Raw genomic sequence first — 11,959 nt, 5'->3', positions numbered from 1 at the left:
CATAACATTCGCTACTGGGAGTGTCATGGCCTCCACATGACCATTCCACCAGGAAAGTGCTTGATCGAAAAATATGCAGTTTGCAAACTTCACCTTGCACTCTTCAAGGCATCCGCAGATCTCAAATACCGATTCAACTTTTTCTATCTACCGCTTTAGAGTTATCACGCCTCCCATTCCATTAAAGGTTCGAGGCTTGGCATTCACGAAACATTTGTAGGTACAGAACTTTGTAGGTCCTTGGTTCATCCCCTGATTCGAGCTTCCAGCTCCTTGCCCGTTACCTCCACCGTTGTTCTGTTGTGAATGTGTGCCAGTGCTACTGTAAAGGCGGTTGAAACTGCTACTTGGAATGTAGTCGATTTCATTTCTAGTGGAGGAGGTGGTGGTGGTGTTGCATTGTGGTTTTTGTGTATCGGCCTTTGAGGCATCTTCTGTCATAGCATGAAAAGATGGTGAGTATTCAGTACATTCTGGTTTTCGAGATTCCTTGTATATAGAGCAGTTTCGTGATTTGGTTGTGCATGTAAATGAATGCATACAATCAACATGAAATAAAAATAATAGAACACATAGAAGATAACAACATCATGATAAAATATATAACTGCTTTCACTAGTAATAATTCTTTTAATACATGAACATTTTCCTTTATAAGGCATACAATACATGAAGGAAATAAAATCTGACAACGTAACGACTCCATGAGTAGTGTAATCACTTAATCATGAAGTTGGTAGTACATATAGGAAATCATAACAGTAGTGGTAGTGGATGACACTGATCCTAGTTGCGGCGAGAAGGGTCGGGTGGTGCTGATGATGAGGTAGATGCACCCTAGAGTCTGGCCAGGTGATGCTCGGTGGCTCGAAGCTGGGCCTCCAATGTTGCCTGTCGCGCCTGATAGTCCCTAACCACCTCATGAGTCATCATTTTTTCGCGCTCAACCGCACCTCTCATTACAACCATTTGGCCAGCGGTTTCATATGCCTGCTCACCGATGTCACGCATCCTCCTAACCATTACTGGTAGGGCTTGATCTGTAGGTCCACCATGACTCAAGTCGTAATAGTCCCAGTTCATACCGAATGGGGGACGCACCCCCTATTGGCGACTCCACCTCCAGATCACGTGTGCCCATGGGGGCGTAGGACCGTTGGGACCCATTCCGTACGGGGGCACCCTGGCCATGTATGGCGGATTAATGACATCGGACTCCGCGTCCGAGTCGTCTGCGTTGCTACCATCAACCTCCTCCTCATCTAAGTCTACTACCGGTTTTTCGGTCCTTCTTTAGGTTCTTCTTCGGGTTCTTCTGGTTCTTCCTCCGGCTCTTCCTCCGGTTCCGGCTCTAACCATCCTCCATTCCCTTGGTTGGGGAAATAAGGATCTCCTGGATGATGGAAGCTGTCCATAGGGTCTACATGAGGGGTGAGAAGTGTGTAAGGAGAGTGTATGTAGATAGCATTCCAAATACTCCTATAGTATTTTAATTGTTTATGTTTGAGTTCCTTAAAGCTTTTTGGACACAAGGTAAATTTCTCAATTCATTGCCCACCATGATCACTCCCAAACACATGTTGGTCATATTTTGAATAAATATAGTTGATCAGGCTCTATTTATCCCCATTACGACCACATAACTGTCCGAGTTTAACCACGATGTTTTTGTTGTAAGTCGTAGATTAGTATTTTTGACTCTTTGTTCTATAAATAAAATAATTGGTGTAAAAATAGTTGTTTAACCTTTTTAGCCCCTTTCTTTTTATAAAATAGCAATTTAGTCTTTTATATAAAAGAATAGTCAATTTAAGCCCTCAAAACAATTTTCTTGACACTTTTGCATCATAGACTTGCTTAAATGATGTTTTTAGCTCAAAGTTTATTCTCTGGCAGATTCAGCCCTTCTAGAAAAGTGTTTTCGGTTTAAAACCCAATCTTTTGTAACTTTTACAATTTTAGCCCAAAATCCAAAAACTTAACATTTTTGATCCTTTTTGGAAAAGAAAAGCATTTTTAACCCTTGAAATAGTTTTGTTACACTTTTTATCCCCTTTTTGAAGAATTTACCATTTCAGCCCCTTTAAATGTCATATTTACACAAATTTTGGGCTTATTGGGCCGAAAAGCCCAAAATTGAGCCCATCAAGCTAATATTTACATTTAAGTCCTTTGAAGATCAAAATATTCATAAAAACAACTATTTTAACTGTTTTGACCCTTTGGACCTTTAAGAAAACGTGATTCGCAACTTTTAACCCAACTTTTGTATTTTTAACAATTTAAGCCCAAAAATGAGTTTTGTGGTGAAATATGTTTATCACAATCTTATAAGTTATTGTTATTGACTAGTTTAGTGTAAATTAACTTAGATTATGTTTGATTTCCTTCTGATGTCATAGATCTCGAGATTTCTTCCCTTTTTGTTCACATATTCAACACAAAAACACATAAAATCACACATACATGCATAAAATCATACATAGCATACACATACACATAGATCTACACATTTTACTTGTATTCTCCATTTCTCCCCCATAAAACTCATGAAAACCGAAAAGAGATGGGTATGAAGCTCACCTTGAGTTGTGGTTTCGGTTTTGATGAAGAATAGAAGAAGTTTGATGTTATTTCTCGGCCTAGCAAGCTTCTTGGAGGTTTTTTTTGACTTAGATGTGTTCCAAGATGTAAGATCACGAGTTTGAATAGATTAGGAGGAGGTTTTTGATGAAATGAAGTAGTTAGATCATAGATTTAAACATCAACTTACCTTAGATGATGATTTTTATGAAATAATTTCCTTGAAAAGCTCCTAAATCTCGAAAATTTGATGAAGAAGAGTGAGGATATTCTTGAGAGAGTTTGTTTCAAAATTTGGATGAAGTGTGTGTGTGTGTTTGTGTCTTCGGCCGAGAGAAAAAGAGAGAGGAGAAGAGAGAGTGTTGATGAGATGGTTACTTGGAAACATGGGATATTGCATGGAGAACCAAGATATAATAAGGAGGTGGCAATCGTAAGGTCAACTCTTCCTCCCATGTTGGGGTTTGGGCCGAGAGGTGGAGAAAGGAGAAAGAAAAATTGGGCTTTTTGTTCTTAAGTCCATCTTATGGCCGAATTAGGAAATTTTTGGCCCAAAATAAAACAAGGGATGACTTTTATGATCCATTAGGGCTAATTAGATTTGTTATGGCCCAATAAGGTCCATTAGTGTGTTTTATTTCATTCTAGGCCCAATATGGTCCAAAATGTTAGAATAAATGAAAGTGGGTCCAAATTAGAACCCATATAAGAGTTCTAAGCCCAAAGTAGTCAAATTGGAAGCTTATTGGTCCATTAGGCCCAATAAGGAAATCCTAGTCCAAAATGGACTTAAACCGAGATTTCTAGAGTTTCCAATCCTTTGTTGACTATTTGATATGATTGTATAAAGTGTTTGATGGAAGTTTTGTTGTTATTGAATAAGCATCATACATGCTTTCACATTGTTGGTTCACATTTGTTATCATTTTTCAATGTTTACAAGGCATCAAAATTCCTAGTTGTGACACTTTATGGGGTGCCAATATCGATCATCTCGGATCGAGATAGTAAATTTACTTCACGATTTTGGTAGTCGCTACAAAAGGCAATGGAAACGCAACTTGACATAAGCACTGCTTACCAACCTCGGACGAATGGCCAAAGCGAGCGAACCATCCAAACACTCGAATATATGCTTTGAGCATGTGTGATAGACTTCGGCAAATCATGGGATACCCACTTACTTCTAATCGAGTTCTCATACAACAACAATTATCACACAAGCATCAAGGTTGCTCCTTTTGAGGCGTTATATGGTCGCAAATGTAAATCACCTCTGTGTTAGGCTGAGGTGGGTGACACCCAGCTAGCAAAAGGGCAATCACCAAACAGTACTCTCACAGGACCAGAGATCATTCGTGAAACAACAGAAAAGATAATTCAAATCAGAGCTTGACTTCAAGCATTACGAGACCGTCAGAAGAGTTATGCTGATAAACAGCGAAAGCCTTTAGAATTCCAAGTTGCAGATCGGGTGTCGTTGAAGGTCTCTGCCTGGAAAGGGATGATTCATTTCAGGAATTAGGGGAAACTAAACCCGCGATACATTGTACCATTTGAGATTCTCGCCCGAATTCGTCTAGTGGCTTATAGGTTGCAGCTGCCTGTAGAGCTCAGCAACGTACACCTCGTGTTGCACGTTTCCAATTTGAAAAAGTGCTTATCCGATGAAACACTCTTCATTCCTTTGGAAGAGATGGATATTAACGAGAATCTCTTGTTCATCGAAGAACCGGTTAAGGATATGGACAGGGAAGTGAAGCGTACAAAGGAGAGTCGCATTCCAATTGTGAAAGCTCGGTGGAACGCCAAGCATGGACTGGAATTCACGTGGGAACGCGAAGATCAAATGAAGTAGAAGTACCCTCATCTATTCTCTCATTCATAATCCTAAATTCAAAAGATTTACGGGATGAAATTCCCTCTAACGGGGGGATGATGTCACAACTAGCAATTTGCTAGGAAATTTTGTGCTCATATAAACACTATTTTTAATGATACTTGTAACTCTAACATGATGATATGTATTATGTTCATTTTAATGACAACAAATTCAATCAAGGTTCACCCGGTAAAGTTCAAAACTCTATACAAAACATTTCAGAAAGTCAATTAGGAGTTGAAAACCCTAAAAATCCCGGTTCAAGTACATTATGGACTAGGATTTTCTTATTGGGCCTAATGGACCAATAAGCGTTCAATTTGACTATCTTGGGCTTAAAACCCTTATATGGGCTCTAAATGGACCCATATTCATAAAAATTTAACATTTTGGGCCATGTGGGCCTAAAATGGTTCATCTTACCTCTGAAAGGCCAAGTTGGACCACAACGAATATAAATAACCTTAATGGGCCTCGTTTGGGCCATAAATGAATTAATTAGCCCTAATGGACCATAAACCCTTTCCTTTATACCATAATGGGCCATGAACCACCTTAAGAAACCAATGGACCGAAAAATAATATTGGGCCTATGAAATTCGATCAAAGCCAACGATTTGAGCCCAAAAATAATTTTTCCTACATTCCTTTTGGGCATTCATGGCCCATGTGTAAAAAAAAGATTAAGGGAGGATTAAGGAGAAGATGACAACTCAAGATTACCCACCATGCATCTAAGTATTATTCATCAGACATCCATGCAAAAATATCATGTATCTAGGCAACTCTTATCATTCCTTTCATAGGACAAACCCCCCTTCTTCTCCCCTCTTATCCTCTCGGTCAAAAATCTCCTCTTAACTCAAGCCATTTCGTGAATCATGCATCTTAGAGCCATGTAAGTTCTAAAGTTCTTCAAGAAGCTTGCTTGGACCAAAATCTCTGCACATCTTCACCAAAAACCGAGAACAACAAATCAAGGTGAATTCATACCCCTTTGTTTTCAGTTTTTACATGTTTTTGGGGGAGAATACAAGTGTTTATGTGTAGATCTATGTATTTATGCATGTTATGTGTGATTTTCTTGGTTTATGTTGTGATTATGTGATAAAACTTGATAAATCTCGAAAACTTTAACAAAAATTGGTGAGATTCATAAACTAAAATTCTCTAGTCATCATACTACAAAGAATAAAAGTGTTATATAGGCTTAAGATGTGAAAAACAAAACAAAAATCTTGTATAAGGATCATTTTTGACAAATAAACAAAAGTTTGAGACAATTGTGACACTTTCGGTTTTATAAGGATCAAAAAGGTCACATTTGTATAAAAATGAGTTTTTATAGTAATCATACTTTTCAAAGGGCCAAAAGTGTAAAATTTAGCATTATGGGCCTCAATTTGGGCCTTACGGCTTTTTCGGCCCAAATTTGCAAAAATATCAATTTTTAGAGATTAAAATGTTATTTAATCAAAACTTGAGCCAAAAATGAATATAAAAAAAATAAGGGCTAAAAATGACACTCATTTCAAAGTTGGGCCAAAAATGTTAATTTTAAAAAAAATGGGCCGAAAATGTAATTTGATTCAAATAAGGGCTGAAAATCTAATTTTCTTCAAAGATGGGCTGAAAATGTCAATATATGTATTTTCGAGCCAAATCCGTCAATTACTAAACATTTGGGCCGAAAATATAAATTTTTATAAATTAATGGGCTAAAATGTTATTTTTAATTAAAATAGACCAAAAATGACATTTTATGTAAAAATAAGCCTTTAAATGTTCAAATTAGTTCTTAAGGGACCTAAAGTGTAATCTTTATTAAAAATGAGTTCAAATTATAGAATTTTGACGTAATGAACTAAAAGTATCATTATAACAAAACACTGGACTTTTAATAACATTATGGATAAATGTTTCGAATAAAGACCTATACTATAAAGAACAAATGAAATACAACAACGGTATGACTATTGGATTCAATACATTCATTACATGTCTATTGGGCCTTAGTGACCCAATTACGTGACTAACATACCTAAATTATCCTTTACATGTTTATTGGGTCTTAGTGGTCCACTTACATGATAATTGGGCCTGGACTATTCATTATATGCTTAATGGGCCTTAAGTGTCCTTTTGCATACCTAACAAGCCTAGAAATAACTTACATGTCTAATGGGCCACAGTTGTCCTTGTTCATGTTTGTTGGGCTTTATCCTTTCACATTCACGTGTCATCCGGTGTTGTAAAATCTAAATACATATAATGTTATACATATTCATGTGGTAATAATTGGGATCTATTGAGACTTGTCGGTTGACACCATTGAGTGTATGGTCGTAGCCTATAGTTATAATCAGAGTCTCCAGGAGGGAGAGCGAGAGTATGTTTATAGATCTATAAGGGGGTGACTCCCCCACACCTGAGTTGTTCGCTACAGTTAGACTAGGCCAGTCAAGGGTGACAAAACCTTGATCAGAACCGGCGTTTGGGAAAATGCCAAGACAGGCGAATAAGTCACTACCATGCATGGTTATAACGACTCACATAGAGATACATTACCATCACAACATTACGAAAATTAAAACTCGTAAATCATATTGATACAAAACAAATCATACGATAATGCAAGGACCACAACATTTTTATAAATCAGAAAATATCGGATTTTCCAGGGAAATAGTATTATTCATTACCTTCTACTTACAACAAATTTAATACAAGGAAATTATTGGATCGCTCACTTATACATGTTTTTAAAAATGGAAATTACACATACATTTATACTTGACCATTACATCATTTTCAAAGAATTTATAGATAATATCAAATTTTCTGGGTTACACGAACAATACGAAATCTTTCAATCAAACATGCTTATGAACTCACCAACATTATATATGTTGACCATTTTCAAAAATAACTTGTATTCTCAGGTAATCGTTAAGCTAAAGAATCATCAAGAGTATTTCGGAAATTTTTTTTTATGAAATGTCAATCTCCATACAATTTATGTTTTGGAATATGGAATGTAAAACCATGTACTTGATGTGAACAATACCAGTTGTATTATGTAATTTTTGGTGATGATTGTGTTATGTTTCATGTATATTCATTGTGAAGATATTTCAATTTATAGTCACACGAGCCCTCGGACGTTTCCGCCGTTTGGTTCGAGGGTGTGACAGACCTCCACCTTGTTCATGTGGTAGGTCATACGAAACTGGTCGTAGCAAGGAGGTAAGGAGTGTACAATAATATCTATGGCCAGCTCCTCATCAAAGTTAACATTTAACTTCAGCAAGCGGACCACATATCTCTGCATTTTCTGCAAGTGGTCCATGATGGACTCTCCATCCTTCATTTTTATAGTGATCATCAAAGTGATGATCTCATACCACTCCTACCTATCACTTTGATGGTACCTTTCCATCAAATCTTGGTGCATCTCGTAGGGATAGTAGTCCTCATAGCACTTTTGAAGTTCCGCAGTCATCGTTGTGAACATGATGCAATGAACCCTTGTAGCATCTCGCTCATGAGTTTCATAAGCAGCAATTTCTTCGGGAGTGGCGGTGTAGATATTTGCATACTTAGCTATATTTTTAGTATATATTTATATCATTTATTAGCTAATTATTTACATATTATGGACAAAAGGTACTTATTAATGTTCAAATTGTATTTTCAGTCCAGAAGGGAAGCTCGGAAGCAAAAGGAAGCAGGAGTTACGCTCGAAAGATCAGAAATGGAAGAAAGAAGGAAGATGCCTAATTCTGAAGCTACTCGGCGAGTAAGTACGACTACTCGGCGAGTACATACGAAAGTTCGCGAAGAAATACGTGAAGTCCTTGCCGCATACGGATTCTTCAAAGGGACTCGACGAGTTGGTAGGTTACTCGATGAGTAGCCCTTGTTTTGAGATATCTATAAATAGAAGCCACAAATCCGAATGAAGGCTCTCTCTGGCTTTTGGAGAACTTACTTGGCGACCAAGGAACTTGCTGGAGATTAGAAGAACGTGTGAAGAACACTAATCCTTTAATCTCGAAAGAATAAGGCAATCTAGTTAATTTTCCACTTTACTTTTGAATAGGATGATGTTAGGTTTATTTAGATTTGTTTTTGGTTTTCATATACTGAAATCATGAACTAAATTAGTTAGTTTCTGTTTAGGGAAGACGAATTTGCTCCTATGGTTTGATACACTCTTTTGATTAATTGTTAATTGGTGATTTTGTTAAATTAAGCTTGTTAAAGACCCTTATGCATTAACCATAACTATTTTCTGTTAATTGCTAAGTAATTAAGCTGCATGAACATCTCTTGATTGCTTATCTCATATAAATTTTTGTGAACACATTGCTATATGCCTAGGAATAATGAATATGAAACTAGGATTAACTAGAGAATGGGTAAATTAATGTGTGAGCTTGATTGATACACCATCAACAAGAGGTTAATTGAATCACCAATTTAATTAGCGAATTACAAGTCTTATTTAATCCGAATAATTGAACTAGGAGGTTTATTAGTTTAATCACTTGATCACTGCTTAAATTAATCTATTTCCTAAGGATTGGTAATAACGAATGTGAATCTAATCACCATAATCAGTAACCAATAACAATTAATCTGTTACATTAACATAAAAATTAACCATATGAGTAAATGAGTTGAACCTAAACAGAAACCCTTTTGATCATTGAATTTTGTTGTTTTTACGTGTTTTCAGCTATTGATTGATTAGTTAAGTTGTAGTTAAAGTTTCTAGTCTTGTAAAACTAGAGAAAACCCTATTTTCATTTCTTGTCTTTTAGATAATATTACTTATTAGTTTTAATTTTCCATTCCCTGAGTTCGATACCCTACTTATTTAGCCATATCACAATTGATAGGTCCACTGCCTTCGTGTGTTAATTTTATAATTAAAAGTAAGTTTAAAACTAGTTGAGTTCACACACATCAAGCTTTTGGCGCCGTTGCCGGGGAACGGTTCAAAAATTAATTCTAATTTCTAGTTTTATCGATCCTTTGTGTGAGATTTATCTTGCACAAAGTTATTTCTTAGGTAATTTAGTAATTAGGATAAGTTTTAATAATTTTCAGTTTTTAGAAGATTAGTTAGTAATTTTTCTGTTTTTGCTCTGAACTCGCTGAGTGCAATCGAAGCGACTCGGCGAGTCCATCGATGTTTACCAATTTCGTCTTTTATTTTATTTTGGTTATTTTTACGTGTTTTTCTTGTTTTCTTTGCAGTCATTACATGACCAGAGGATCCAACACACCCCTGGTTCCTCCACTTGAAGACCCAAAAGAGCGAAGAAAGCAAATTAGAAAATATTGAAGGTAAGCCAAAAGAGGCTGAATTCAAATACGACTACGAATCCGAATACGAAGAAGAAAGCGACTTTGATGGCGAACTAGCTAACCCCATGGCTAACATCGATGAAGTTCCCATGGGAGAATGGAAGAAGAGAATATGTGACGATACCGGGTCGGGACTTGTGCAACCCGCAATTCCCGCAACTTCCACCTTTGAGCTTAAAGGTCACATACTTGCTCAACTAAAGGAGATCCCCTTCTACGGTAAAGATCATGAAGATGCTTATAAACACTTGGATGAGGACAACAATGTAGCTGATTATTTTAATGTTCCAAATGTGACCCGTGAGACCCAGTTGCTTCGTATGCTTCCCATCACGTTCAAAGGTGCTGAAAAGGATTGGCTCAAGTCACTCCCTCCCGGATCCATCACTACATGGGCTAAGATAAAAGAAGAATTTATCGACCAGTTTTGCCCACCTTCGAAGATATGAAAGTTGAAGAAAGCTATTGGCAACTTTGAACAACAAGCTGGAGAGTCCCTTTATGAGGCATGGGAGAGATACAAGGGCCTACTAAGGAACTACCCACACCATGATCTAAACAGTCAACAAGAAGTCTCCATTTTCTATGATGGAGTCAATGTAACAACTAGGCAGCTCCTTGACTTACAAGGACCCCTCACAAAGAAGGCACCCCCGATGATCAAAGAACTAATTGAAGAATTCTCTAAACACTCTAGAGAATATCATAATCCAAGGCATGAAGTAAGTCGGAGGGTGGTAAACACTGTTAACGATAGCAGGGCGGCAATGATGGCTAAACTAGAAAGTTTAGATCGGAGAATGACTAAGATGGACCAATCCATCCACGCTATCCGGGTAGGATGTGAGAATTGTAGAGGACCTCACCTCACTAAAGATTGTGATTTGGACGAAAATGGGAACCAGAAAGAACAAGTTTGCTATTCAAGTGGTGATAGATTTGATGATAATTGGCGAAAACCCAAGAAGGAATGGCTTCCGTATGATGAGTACAAAAAGGCAAAGGAGGAGAAATACAAGCAAAAAGAAAGGGGTTTCTACCAAAAGGAGGAATCAGTTATGGAAAAGAAAGCTGATTTGGAGGAAATTTTGACAAGGTTTGTAGCTGCGTCCAAGAAGAGGCACAATGATACCGACAATGAATTGAAGGAGCAACGAATCATGCTTAAAGATCATCAGGCTATGATGAAAGATCAACAAAATTTGCTTAGGAATCAACAATCCTCCATTCATAACATTGAAAAACAGATAGGACAACTTGCACAACAAATCAATCAAAGAACACTTGGTGAATTTCCTAGCAATACCGAACAAAATCCAAAAATGGCGCATCTAAATGTGATAACCACTAATTCTGACAAAATTTTCACTCCTTTGACCTCTATTCAGAAGAAACCCAGTAAGCTGCAAACAGAAGAGTGTTAGGGTACAAAGTCACTCTTGGATGTAGTGTTTTAGGCTTACTCTCTTGTATGTGTAAATGGGTTGAGTCTTTCCTATAAATAGGAAGTGAGTGACTCCCATTAGCTAAAGAGTCAATTTGGAGTGTTAGACTAGAGAGAGAATTTGTATACAAACCCATTTGTATAATCTTTCTAGATCTAATAAGAACTTACAAAGATTTATTTACTCCATGTGTTCTTGATTTTGTATGATGAATTACTAGATCTTTCTAATTCCGCACATGCCATCATAATCAACACCACTACAATTGGTATCAGAGCGGGTGTTCTTGAATCTCATCAAGAATTGATCCTTGATGGCTATTTTGATTTGGTGATTCTTTTTGTTCATTGATCTTCGTGTTTAGAGAGTGTTTTTGTGTTCTAGAAGTCGAATTTTTCTTTTATTTGATCCATAATTCGACTTTCTCTCTCTAGAATACTTGTTTGTATCACTTTATCTCTCTAGAAAACCCATTCAAAATCACTTTCTCTCTCTAGAAAATTTCAAGTTCTTGTAATCATGGAGAAATGGATGATACGTAGGGATGATTTTCAAAGTGAATGCTCATTTGAATATCTTCTTTATAGCTTAACTGTTGGATTGATAAGCGAATGTGATATTGTTGTAAATGGAGAAAAGAATGAAGTTGGAGAATTAATTAGTTGTCCAATTT

General features: G+C 36.8%; 1 non-coding gene across 1 annotated transcript; it reads right to left on the bottom strand.

The window, feature by feature from the left end:
* Positions 1-10,290: 10,290 nt before the first annotated feature.
* LOC111901908 (small nucleolar RNA R71) lies at positions 10,291-10,397 on the bottom strand. The gene has a single exon (XR_002853634.1). It is a non-coding gene; the product is annotated as a small nucleolar RNA R71 (small nucleolar RNA).
* Positions 10,398-11,959: the final 1,562 nt, after the last annotated feature.

This window comes from Lactuca sativa, chromosome 4 (assembly GCF_002870075.4).
Source record: "Lactuca sativa cultivar Salinas chromosome 4, Lsat_Salinas_v11, whole genome shotgun sequence".
Lineage (NCBI taxonomy): Eukaryota > Viridiplantae > Streptophyta > Magnoliopsida > Asterales > Asteraceae > Lactuca > Lactuca sativa.
This window is presented reverse-complemented; position numbering and strand designations above follow the sequence as displayed.